Below are 13,558 nucleotides of genomic sequence, written 5' to 3' on the forward strand. Positions count from 1 at the left end.
CTGTCTGCGAGCCCACATTGAGGACCGCGATGAAGGGGTCTCCGTCCCCTCTCACTATGGTCTGGGCCGGAAGTAAATGAGGTCCACTAACCCCGGCCCTAGACGGTCCCAGCAGAACCCCCTGGGCCCCAATGCCCTTAGCGAAAGGCCGCCGAAGTTTCAAAGGAATCAACATTTGTGCCCCCGGAGGAACGCGCACCGTTCTATCTACGAACGCCGGCACCGTCGCGAACGCCGTCCGACTCGCAACGGGGGATGGTAGAAACGCCATGCGTCGGCCCGATGGGAGCTCAATGCATCCCTGGTCGATTAATATCGTAATCGGCATTTTGGCCAGGAAGTCCGTCCCCAGCAGGCATGGAACCGCCAGCGAGGAGGAAACAAAAATCGGCCCAGACAATTTAATATCCCCGATACAAATTTGGGCTCGAATTTGTCCAATGATGCCAAGTGAGCCCCCATTAGCAGCATAGAATGGCACGTTAACGGGCATCAAAGGACGGCTCTGGACAGGGAGAATATTGTAAATCAATTCCGAAATAATGGTCGCCGATGCTCCCGTATCGACCAGGATGCGCACCTCAACCCCGTCGATGTGCCCCACAACGGCAGACGACCCCGACGATGCGGCTACAACACGATGGGCCAACACGGACCACTGGCTGGGTTCGATATGAGTACCCAGAGTGATGCGTGTTGGTGCGATGGTGCGCGATATCGACCCCCCATTCGCTGCGGTGTTTGAGTGTGTGACGGGCGTGTGCGTGGGCCAAACATGAGGGGTGCCGCGACTCGCCGGGTTATGATGACGGAGCTTGGGAAGAGGGCTGGCGTCCCGTCGAGGTGTCGTCCCCCGCTGCCGAGGAGAGCGGCACCCCGAGGCGACATGGCCCCGGATGCTGCAGTTGTAACAGCGCGGGAGCGCTGGCGAAGACGATGGATGGTCGATATGGCTCGAACCGCCCCGCTCCGCCCGTACTCCCACTCCCTGCTGCCGTTGATGGTCGATGGCGCAAATCTCTTCCGCCGGGAGGGTGGCTGCAGCCACGGCACGCCCGCTCGCCGCCTTGCTGGCCTTCCATCGTTGCGCGAGCAGGTTTGCGTGGAGGAGTCGTGCCGCTTGGAGGGAGCACATCTCCGCGTCGTCTTGTGCGACGATGACGATATCCAAGTCGTCCGCCAGCAGAAGTATCTTTTCCGTGACCATGGCGTCGACACCTTCGATGTCCATCCGTGGAAAGGCCGCCTTCGCCAGTGCCAGGAGGCTTGTGCGGTACGCCAGGGGCGACTCCTTTGCCCCCCGCTGGCGATCGTAAAAGAGTTGCCGACAGTCCGACGGCGGACCGTAGACCGCAGCCAGCAGCTGCATCGCCGTCTGCAGCGTGGAGCGCCTCTCCTTCGGTGCCGATGTTAGAGTGGCAAGGGCGTCGCTGTCGAGGAGTGCCGGCAGCGCGCGGAGAGCCTCGGCGTCCGTCCACTGCGCCATTTCCTGGTGAGCGAGGAAGCGCCGCTGGAAGCCGCCCCAGTCGCCTTCCTCGCCCACAAATTCTTTGAGTGGAGGTAACCGCTGATGTAACGCAGCGGCTGCCGCGGAAGGTCGCACTCCCCCGTCTCCCCCACCCGGCTGTGCCGCGGCTCGAACAACCGATGGCATCGCCGGTCACACCCGTGGTGACGTGCCGTCCGTTGGTGATGACGCGGCAGGTACTGTATGCCCGCCGTTGGACTCAATGCTCAACCCGGCCACGCCCTCAACAGCAGCTGCGGCGATGGCGGGATTTTCAAAGTGGTGCTCCGTCGAAATGGCGGGAAGGCGCTGTGGTCGCCGGCTGCCGTCGCCCCGTGGTGGTCCAGCAGCCCCCAGCTGTGTGATCCGGTCCAGCATGGTGGCAGCGGCGTACAGCAGCTCCGCCAGCTTAGCGTGCGCCTGCCTCAGCCCCTCTGTCGACGGCTCTCCATTCTCCTGTTGCTGCGGTGTGGACGCATCCGACCCCGACTGCTCCGTGTCTTCTTCAGCCGTCCCGGGCTCCCCGACTGCAACGGTGTCCTCCCCCTCCGGTACCCTGACTCGAGCTGTCCGGCGCGTGTCCATGTTCGTAGATCTTTACTTCTGACACCAGATGTAATAGAGTTCACGACTCTTGGACGCCGGAGTTGGAGGCACACGGGTTTATTCACACAGCACGGTTGTGGCATACAACACTAGAGGGGGTGTCGGCCCCCTCACCCGGCTAGCTGGGGATACACGCGCTAGCTACTTCCTAGCCTGCCTCCTAGTCCTCCTCTAACGGGCTAGGGGAGGCTATCTGGCCCGACACTGGTAAGTCGGGCCCGGTACCCTGAGTCCCAGACCAGCGCTGACAAGAGCACCGGCTCTGGATCTCGGGACCATGCCGCTGGCTCGGTCCTGTTCGGCCCTGATAAGGACGGCGAACCAGGGGAGTCCAGGGCTCTAGCTAAGACGTCTTCAGTCTTCACTGGTTAACTTCACAAGAACCCCGAGCCCTCCGCTACATCCCCTTTTATACCCAACCCCCCGCTGAGGGGTGGGGCCCCGGGGGATCATAACTCCGAATCAGCCCCCCCAGGGTGCCTGGCGCGGACGTCGTAGAGAGCACCTCCCCGTGCACTCACGTAGCCCTGCCCACTGTGTTTGTTTGCCATAAGCTGTCATGCATAACGGGCTCTCTCTCTAACACCCCTACATATATAGTACTACCCTACTATATACTACTACACACTACACTACAATATTATACTACTAGACTATACTCCACACGACAACACACTACACACTGCACAACTGTATTTGACTACACACTACACTACAATATACTACACTACTGTATGCTACACTATACACTACCACACACTACACACCACTGCACACTCTACTACTATATACTACACTACTATACACTGATTCACTATATACTTATACAAACTAAACTAACATATCATCCACTACTATAATGTATACTACACTACTATCCACTACTAGATACGACACTATACAATACACTACTACACTATATACTACACTACTATACACTACTACACTACAACACCCTCCACTACTATACACTGCACTACATTATTCACACTACACTACTATAAACTACACTGCTATATACTACACTATACAGTACTACACACGACACTACACACTACTGCATCACCATCACACACCATCACCATTAAACAGCATAACCATCAAGCAGCGTCATCACAGAGTCACCACAGAAGCGATCACGTGGAAGGGATAGGAGGAATACGGTTTTTAACGAGGATCGACCAGGGGAAAAAAGAGAGGATCAGTTAGAGGGGAAGGAGAGGGACTGACTCAGAGAAAAACTAGGACAAAAGGTTCCAGGAAGGGAGCTCAAGGAGTATAAAAATTAACCCGTAAAAACAAAGTTTTTCACTATAAATCCTTTATATGCGTGGCGGCTAGAGTGCTCTCGTCCTCTGGCTTGAGATGGCTGCCACCTATGGGTCAGATGATTGCCTGCCACCATTAAGCAATTGGTAATTAAATATAATTTATTTTTACCTAAAAAGTGTACAATTTTGGAAAAAAAATTCACGAAAATAAATTGTCACGCACAACGAATCTGTGTGCAAAATGCCAGCTCGATTGGATCACGGGAAGTGGGTTAAAAAACGACCGAAAGATTTGCATGGTCGTAAGCGCGCAAGCAAGCAAGTGAACTTAATATAAAGGATTTAATAAAATTAACCCGTAAAAACTAAGTTTTTCACTATAAATCCTTTATATGCGTGGCGGCTAGAGTCCTCTCGTCCTCTGGCTTGAGATGACTGCCACCTATGGGTCAGATAATTGCCTGCCACCATTAAGCAATTGGTAATTAAATATAAAAAAAATTTCCTAAAAAGTGTAAAGTTCTGGAAAAAAAATTTCACAAAAATAAATTATCACGCACAACGAGTCTGTGCAAAATGTCAGCTCGATTGGATCACGGGAAGTGGGTTAAAAAACGACCGAAAGATTTGCATGGTCGTAAGCGCGCAAGCAAGCAAGCGAGTGAACTTAATATAAAGGATTTAAAAAGGGGAGAGCACGAGGAGTGGGGACATTCGGAGGAAATTACAAACTGAAGACAAAAGCACGAAGCGCTAGGGTCACGTATTGTGGCTGTGTCCCAATAAAGTGTCTCTCATTACATCGTCGTCAGAGTCGTTACAAATGTAGTGACATAGGACGTCACTACTGTGTCGGCCCGTACGAGGGCTGGGGGCCCCCAAGGGGGTGCCTGGGGGGTCACCTGGTGGAGGGACCCAGACCTCCCGTGAGGTGGGGGAAGGGAGGCGTGGCCTGGGAAGGGAGGCGTGGCCTGGGCAGAGCCGGCCACGCCAGAGCAGATATAAGCGGGGTGTGAACGCAGAGCGGGGCTGTGAAACTCCGAAGTGAAGACGACATCATCGGTCCTCAAGTCCCGGGTCGTCGTCCTGGACCAGGCAGCCAGTCGCCTGCCTGGTCCACTCTGTGTCGCGTTCCAGAGTGTTAGTGAGTTGAGGTAGGTGGTCACCACCTCATGTACAGTGTTATATTACTTACCGTTTAATAAATAGTGTTGCCTCCAAGCTGTGTGTGTGCACCTAATTCGAACCCATTACACAAATACACGACACTATACTATTATAACACACTACACTACTATTTATTCCTACATTATGATGTACTACAACACATTACACTACTATATACTACTCCACTACTATTTACTATACTACTACACTACTATACACTACCACACTACAACACAACTATATACTACACTGTACACTACAATACACTACACTATACACTACACCATCACACACTTATCACCATCGCACAGCGTAATCGCAGCATCACCACACAAGCAATCACGTGGAGGCGTGTTGATGTCAAAGTTTACCTGCACAGAAATTCCACCAGTTGGTCGACTTCTTCTCTGTGTGGGGGAGTTGCACAGAGAGTTTAGTTCTACTTACTCACACATATATACACTACTAGGGGAAATTTCCCGGCGTTGCCCGGGCGAAAAAGACAGACACACACATCGACTTACACACACTTACGGACATTGACCCACACACATAAATATATCGACTTACACACACACATATGGACTCACTCACACAGACATTACTTTAGATACACACACATGGAGTTACACACACATATCGACGTACACACATACAGCGACTCACACACACAAATGGACTTACAAACACACATGGACTCACACACACATCGACTCACACACACACATCGACGTACACACACAGACACATTGACTTACACACACACATCGATGCAGACACACACATCGACTCACATGGACTTAGACACACACATAAATATTAGAAAATGTACTAACAAAATTTGAAATAATTAGTTATCTACACACACAGACCATGCACACACATTGACTAACACACACACATAAAATGACACACACATCAACTCACACGCACACTAATGGATTCACACGCACACATGGACTTAGACACGCATTATTACGTAAAAATGTAATAACCTAACAGTTAAATATTAGTTGTGTACACACACACACACCACGCACACACATTCACTAACACACACACACATCGACTGACACACAGATATATCAACTAATGTACACACACATCGACTCGATCACACATTGACTGATATACACACACACGGACGTAGTCACACACACATGGTGGCAGACACGCACATGGACCCACACGCACACAAGGACTTAGACACAATAAAAAAAATATATTAATAGTGACCAAGTAAATTTCGATATATTAGTTGTCAGCACAAAAAAATATATGAATGTAATATTTGCAAGGTGATAATAAAAAAATAGGTTTCTATCAACGTGAGGGGACACAATAAAAATATTAATAATGAGCAAGTTAATAAAAAAAATATTAGTTGTGAGCACACGTACAAATATATTTGCATATTTTGAAGATGAGTATTTAAATAACAGGTTTCTATGTGCGTGAGTTTAGCGAAAGAAGTAAGGAATATAAATATTATTTTGCTGCACAGCAAAATAATTTTTGCAATATTTGCAAGGTGAGTATTTAAACATATGGTTTCTGTCAACGTGAGGTGACACAATAATAAAAATATTAATAATGGGCAAGTTAAATCATAAATATTAGTTGTGAGCACACACATATTTTTTTGGAATATTTCCAAGGTGATTATTAAAGTAACAGGTTTCTATGTACGTGAGTTTAGCGAAAGAATCAAGGAAGATAAATATTAGTTGTCTGCACACAAACATTACTAATGTAATATTTGCAAGGTGATTACTGTATAAAAAAATAGGTTTCTATCAACGTGAGTTGACACAATAATAAGTATATTAATAATGACCAAGTTAATTAAAAAATATTAGTTGTGAGCACACAAACAAAATTATTTGAATATTTGCAAGGTGATTATGAAAATAACAGTGTTCTATGTACACGAGTTTAGAGAAAGACGCAAGGAATATAAATATTAGTTGTCAGCACACAAACATTATTGATGTAATATTTGCAAGGTGATTATTGAACAAGGAGGTTGCTATATTCTTGGTTCTTTCGGTAAAGTCACGTAGAAGGGAAATAATAAAATAATATAAATATGAAACAATAAAAATTCTCACGACGTTTCGACTGCAACACAAGCAATCATCATCAGGTGTGAAATCCACAGCAAGAAAATTTCAAAAATTAAATAATTTTTTTTTTCTAATTTTCTTGCTGTGGATTTCACACCTGATGATGATTGCTTGTGTTGCAGTCGAAACGTCGTGAGAATTTTTATTGTTTCATATTTATATTATTTTATTATTTCCCTTCTACGTGAGTTTACCGAAATAACCAAGAATATGAATCCCTGTAGTCACGAAAGCTTTAAATCAAAGGAAGTTGCTATCAAGGTGAGTTGACACATCTATATAAAAGTCAAAAATTGTGGCGGGGTTTGTGGGTTTGTGTGTGGTCGCGCGCTTGGCTCTCCAACGGTGGGGTATATGTAACGAAAAGATTTTAACCCGTAAAAACAAAGTTTTTCACTATAAATCCTTTATATGCGTGGCATCGGTTTTATTTTATTATTCATTTCTGTTTTTCTTGAGTAAGAGTTTCATTTTTATCACATTGGTATTTTAAATTAAATATAAGGAAAGTCGTATATAAGGATTATAAGGTTTTCAGTTTTTGTATGATTGTTTATATTGTACATTTTAGTTTTTTTCTTGAATAATTTTCTGTGTTTAGGAAAAATATATGATTGTGTTAGTGAAAACATTTTTTTCCTAACAAGTGGAAAATTTTGGAAATTTTTTATCACGAAAATAAATTGTCACGCACAACGAGTCTGTGTGCAAAATGTCAGCTCGATTGGATCACGGGAAGTGGGTTAAAAAACGACCGAAAGATTTGCACGGTCGTAAGCACGCAAGCAAGCAAGCAAGTGAACTTTATATAAATGATTTTAAAAAAAATGAACCCGTAAAAACAAAGTTTTTCACTATAAATCCTTTATATGCGTGGCGGCTAGAGTCCTCTCGTCCTCTGGCTTGAGATGGCTGCCACCTATGGGTCAGATGATTATCTGCCACCATTAAGCAATTGGTAATTAAATATTTTAAAAAAATTCCCTAAACAGTGTAACATTTTTGAAAAAAATTTTCACGAAAATTAATTGTCACGCACAACGAGTCTGTGTGCAAAATGTCAGCTCGATTGGATCACGGGAAGTGGGTTAAAAAACGACCGAAAGATTTGCACGGTCGTAAGCAAGCAAGCAAACACGCAAGCACGCAAGCAAGCAAGCAAGTGAACTTAATATAAAGGATTTAAAAATAGCCAGGCACCACGCCGTAAGCCCCGCGGTGAGCAAGCACTATTCCTTTTTCACATCGTCTGACCTCTGTGATTGCCATCAAGGGGTTTGCCACCAAGTACTAATTCATGTTTTGCAGAGGAGTCAAATACGTATTTCCCTCATTAAAATGCAAATCAATTTATAACATTTTTGACATGCGTTTTTCTGGATTTTCTTGTTGTTATTCTGTCTCTCACTGTTCAAATAAAACCTACCATTAAAATTATAGACTGATCATTTATTTGTCAGTGGGCAAACGTACAAAATCAGCAGGGGATCAAATATTTTTCCCTCACTGTACATCTACAAACTACACTAATATATCTTACACTACTATACTGTACACTACACTACTATCCACTACTAGATACTACACTGTACAATACACTACTATACACTACTACACTATATACTACACTACTATACACTACAACACACTGCACCACAATATACTGCACTATGCACTACATTATTCCACACTACACTACTATATACTACACTATACACGACTACACACTACTGCATCACCATCACACACCATCACCATTAGAGAGCGTCACCATCAAACAGCATCATCGCAGCGTCACCACACAAGCGATCACGTGGAGGCGTGGTGAGGTCATCGTTTACCTGCGCAGAAATTCCACCAGTTGGTCGACTTCTCCTCTGTGTGAGGTAGTTGCACAGAGCGGTTAGTTCTATATACTCACATATATATACACTATACACGACTATATATTCTACTACTACATACTACTAAACTACTATATACTAAATTTCGAGTTAAAGCTTTCGTGACTGCAGGGATTCATCTTCTTGGTTCTTTCGGTAAAGTCACGTAGAATGGAAATAATAAAATAATAAAAATAAAACAGAATAAAGTAATTTATTAATAATAAAAATAAAACATACTAAAGTAATTTATTATGCTTTATTTATATCTTTTTTATTATTTCCATTCTACGTGACTTTACCGAAAGAACCAAGAAGATACTATATACTACTATATGCTACACTACTATATACTACTACACTACTAAATACTACTACACAATACACTACTATATACTACTACTACACACGAAACTACTAAATACTACTACACACTACACACTGCACGACTTCACAATACACTATACACTACAATGTAGGGGTTGCACAGAGGGGAGAGCTCCCTCACACACCTGCGGGTAGCGCGGTCGGCTACGCATGGTGCCACAGAAGTTCTACCGACTTACATATGTAGGACTCGTTCTCCCGTTGTCTTTCTCGTTCCGTTTATTCACGCTTCAGAGTTCACACCTCCTCCTCATCATCGCTCCGTGTCTCCCCGTTCGCTGTGTTGCACCATCCGCCATCAACGACACTCTATGTCTCTCCGTTCGCTCGCTCCGCTCCGCGATTCCGCTCGCTCTCTCTCCTTCTCTCCCAAGGTCCGTTACTCCACTGCTACCCTACTCTGTACTCCTCCAATGCACTGCTACCACTGCTACCGTACTCTGTGTTCTCTCTATCCACTGCTACCGTACTCTGTGTTCTCTCTATCCACTGTTACCCTTATCGTATCTATCCCTACTCACTGCTGCTCCTCTCTCCCGGGCACCAATCACTCCAACTCCAACCAAGACTCCCGTCTCTCCGTTGCAGTCACGAAAGCAGTCACGAAAGCTCCATAATTAAGATTGAACCACTTCTACGGGGAAGTTCCAAGTTTACCTTTTTTCTCTCTCTCTCTGGGTTTTTTGTTCTCTCTCTCTGCCTGTATATTTAGTGTAATTTTTTCTGTCTACACTCGTTTTTTGTCGTTCTTAGGTTCTGCTCTGTCTGTGTGTCTCCGTTCCTCTTGTTTTTATCTTTTGTCTTTCTTTGGAATTTTCACACTTAAATTCTAACTTAGCAATCTTTGAAATACGTAATCGACCAGGCTATGCGTTAATTGTGTGTTGACCGACTCTCTGTGTCGTTTTACATAACATTTCGATACTTTGCTAGGTTACTTAATTTTTGTGTGTTTCTTTCTCCCTCTAAGCCTGCGTACGTCTCTCCGCGTCTCCTCGTACTCATTGACATGTAAATTTTGTCTCTAACCCCTCCCTCTCGCTGCCTCCGCCCCCCTCTGTCTATTTAAGGCCACCCCACATAGACGATCACCCCTCTCTGTACATGTGTTGCTCGCTCTATGTATCTTGGTGATATCTGTCTGCTTATATGTCTGTCTATAGTTTTCTGGGTAGATTTTATGTCGCTATTTCATTATACCTGATGATGATTGCTTGTGTTGCAATCGAAACGTCGTATGCTATTATTTAATTTATTATTTTATCTTTATACGTGACTTTACCGAAAGAACCAAAGAATAATTCCTGCAGTCACGAAAGCTCCATAATTAAGATCAAATACCACTACACAATACACTACTATATACTACTACACGACTACACAATACACTATACACTACACTGTAGGGGTTGCACAACCCAGAGTGAGGGAAGGGCTCCCTCACACACCTGCTACTAGTTCTCAGTGTATACTACACCCTAGCTCTCTTTTTTAGACATGCTTGTTGTTGTTGATGTCGTGTTTAGTTTGTTGTTTTTCCCCCGCATCTCCGATTAGCGTGGTTGGCTACGTTCGGTGCAAAAGAAGTTCAATATTACTACACACTACATGTACTCCATGATACACTGCACTGCTGTACACTAGACACTACACTACTACATGTGAGGGTTGTTCTTTTTTATTAATATGGGAAAGAGAAAGGAGTTCGGACCTATTTTCCCTCCCATGCGATTCCCTTAATAGTAGGGGGTCACCAATGCAGACTTTCAATCAATGCTTTAACGATGGCATAAATATGGACAATAGCCCAATCCGAAATATGGAGCGAGCCTTAACGAAATTTAGAATGTATTAACTATGCCTAGGGACACTTTGCCCAAGCGCGCAAATCAAGCAATGGCGGATAATAACTCCACGCATCGACACAGCGCCCCCGCGCGTGGACAAATCACACAGATCACAGAGTACTACCGACTCCTGGACAGCTGGTAGACTGCCTGACTGGCTACGCCAAGATGGTGAAGACGGAGATGGCGGCGAAGTCTCCAGCAGCGCGACGGGGAATCCCACTCCACACGACAGCCCCGAGCTCCCCTCCCAGGGCCCCTCTTATACTTTCTAGATTTGAAGCTTTTGTGACTGCAAGTATTCATATTCTTAGGTTTTTTCGGTAAAGTCACGTAGGTAAAAAATACAAATTAATAAAAGTAAAATTAAAATAAAATAAAAATCAGGACGTTTCGGAGGCAACACAAGCTTCCGTATTCAGGTGGAACAGTCACAGCACCTACGTGACATTACCGAAAAAAGCTAAGAATATACCCCTCTTATACTGCCAGCGTGGCCTGGCTCCACCTCCAGCCACACCCCCTTCTGAAACCTACTAGCGGGTTTTCGATGTGCCCCTTCCGTGACCTTTCCCTTAGATCCCTCTCTGCTGTAAGCTGCAGATCCCCTTCCCTGCCAGCAACCAGCACTATGCTGCTACGTGACTGATTCTATGTCAATACACAGGTGTCGCTTGTCCGGGTTGTGAGGTGGGCCTGGCTGGCCTCGGATCTGGAGGTGGCTGAACAGGCCGATTCGTGGGCTGCAGATCTTGACGAAGTGGGGAGCAGGGATGGTTCATCCTGGAGATCGGACTTGTTGACTTTGCCTCCGGTGTGTGTACTGTGCGGCGTGCTCTTTTCCCGGCTATCAACTCTCTTCGAACTCAAAGTGTTGAGTTCCATTGTTGATTTTGGTCCTCGATGATGGTCTATCAAGGGCATCGATTTCCCAGTTGTTTGGTTCTATGCAGCTTCGCTTGAGGTGTATTTAAGGTTGTCATGGAAATGCTTCTTTTGGCCTCCAGGGGCACGGGATCCATCCCTGAGCTTCTCAGGAAGCCTCGAGTCATGCATACGCACGAGGCGGCCTGTCCATCTGAGTTGGTGCTTCATGATGGTGGCTTCTATATTAGATGAGTTGGATCACTCCAGGACAATGATGTTAGTTTGTCTCTCTTCCCAGCTGATATGTATTATTTACCTGAGGCAGCGTTAATTACTTTTTTCGAGGGGTATGATGTGTTTGTGATAGGCGGCCCTAGTTTCTGCACCGTATATAGCAGGATAGGAATGATCACAGAATTATAAACAACCACGTTGGTCTTGGTGGTAATGTCGTGGTCTTCAAAGATCCTGTTCTTAAGCTTGCCGAAGGCAGCACTTGCTCGAGCAATCCGATGGTGTATTTCATAATAAATTAAGACATTGCTGGAGAGATGGCTGCCTAAGTATGGGAAACTGGGAACGTTTTATAGTATTGCCTTGTTGGTAATAATTTTAAGGGGTGGTAGGTGTGCTCCCAGAGCTTGTTAAACAAGTATAACCCGTAAAAACAAAGTTTTTCACTATAAATCCTTTATATGCGTGGCGGCTAGAGTCCTCTCGTCCTCTGGCTTGAGATGGCTGCCACCTATGGGTCAGATGATTGCATGCCACCATTAAGCAATTGGTAATTAAATATAATATTTTTGTCCTAAAAAGTGTAAAATTTTGGAAAAAAAATTTCACGAACATTAATTGTCACGCACAACGAGTCTGTGTGCAAAATGTCAGCTCGATTGGATCACGGGAAGTGGGTTAAAAAACGACCGAAAGATTTTCACGGTCGTAAGCGCGCAAGCAAGCAAGCAAGTGAACTTAATATAAAGGATTTAATAAAGGATTGAAAAATATATTCGCCTGTGAAGGATGCGGGGATCGATCCCGCGACCTTTGGCATGGGAAGCGAGGGCGCTACCAACTGCGCTACTCCGCCAGGGCCTGTGGAGGTGTCACGCTCTGGGATCCTACACTGTGACGTTCAGCCAAAGCCATGAATCAGTTCTATTTGAATACATGTAAAAAAATATATTCGCCTGTGAAGGACGCGGGGATCGATCCCGCAACCTTTGGCATGGGAAGTGAGGGCGCTACCAACTGCGCTACTCCGCCAGGGCCTGGGGAGGTGTCACGCTCTGGGCTCCTACACTGTGACGTTCAGCCAAAGCCATGAATGAGTTATATTTGAATAAATGTAAAATCTCTTTTTTTTGCCTAAACAGTGTAAAATTTTTGATTTTTTTTCACGAAAACTCATTGTCACGCACAACGAGTCTGTGTGCAAAATCTCAGCTCGATTGGATCACGGGAAGTGGGCTAAAAAACGACCGAAAGCTTTACACGGTCCTAAGCAAGCAAGCGAACTTAATATAAAGGATTTAAAAACGATCTTTGTTTTGCTGGTATTGAGTGTTAGACCCATCCTGCTGTAAGCTTCTGTACATATGTTGACGATGGCCTGAAGGTCAGCTTCTGAGCAGGCGCTGACTTGGGCACCATCTGCATATTAGAATTCAACAACCGTTGTGATTGAGATTTTCGACTTGGCTTTGAAACGTTTGATGTTGAATATGTTCCTGTCTGTCCTATACGTGATATGTATGCCTCTGGTGAGTCGGCTCCCTGTCAGGTGAAGCATTCCGGCAAGGAAGATGGAGAAAAGAGTCGGTGCAATTGTGATGCTGCCGCCACGAAGCCGTTCGGCAGGCGCCCCATCCCCGACCTCGCCACCACCAAGCGACGG

General features: G+C 45.4%; 1 long non-coding RNA gene across 1 annotated transcript in view; it reads right to left on the reverse strand.

Moving 5' to 3' along the window:
* The window catches only part of LOC144953380 (uncharacterized), a 50,371-nt gene extending 41,094 nt beyond the window's left edge, over nt 1–9,277 (reverse strand). The window contains exons 1-2 of the long non-coding RNA XR_013640802.1: nt 9,127–9,277; nt 4,923–4,958 (exon numbers count right to left, since the gene is read on the reverse strand). This is a non-coding gene — a long non-coding RNA (uncharacterized LOC144953380). The remainder of the gene's footprint in view (nt 1–4,922; nt 4,959–9,126) is intronic.
* Between the last annotated feature and the right edge of the window lie 4,281 nt (nt 9,278–13,558).

Source organism: Lampetra fluviatilis, chromosome 75 (assembly GCF_964198595.1).
Source record: "Lampetra fluviatilis chromosome 75, kcLamFluv1.1, whole genome shotgun sequence".
NCBI classification, from domain to species: Eukaryota; Metazoa; Chordata; class Hyperoartia; order Petromyzontiformes; family Petromyzontidae; genus Lampetra; species Lampetra fluviatilis.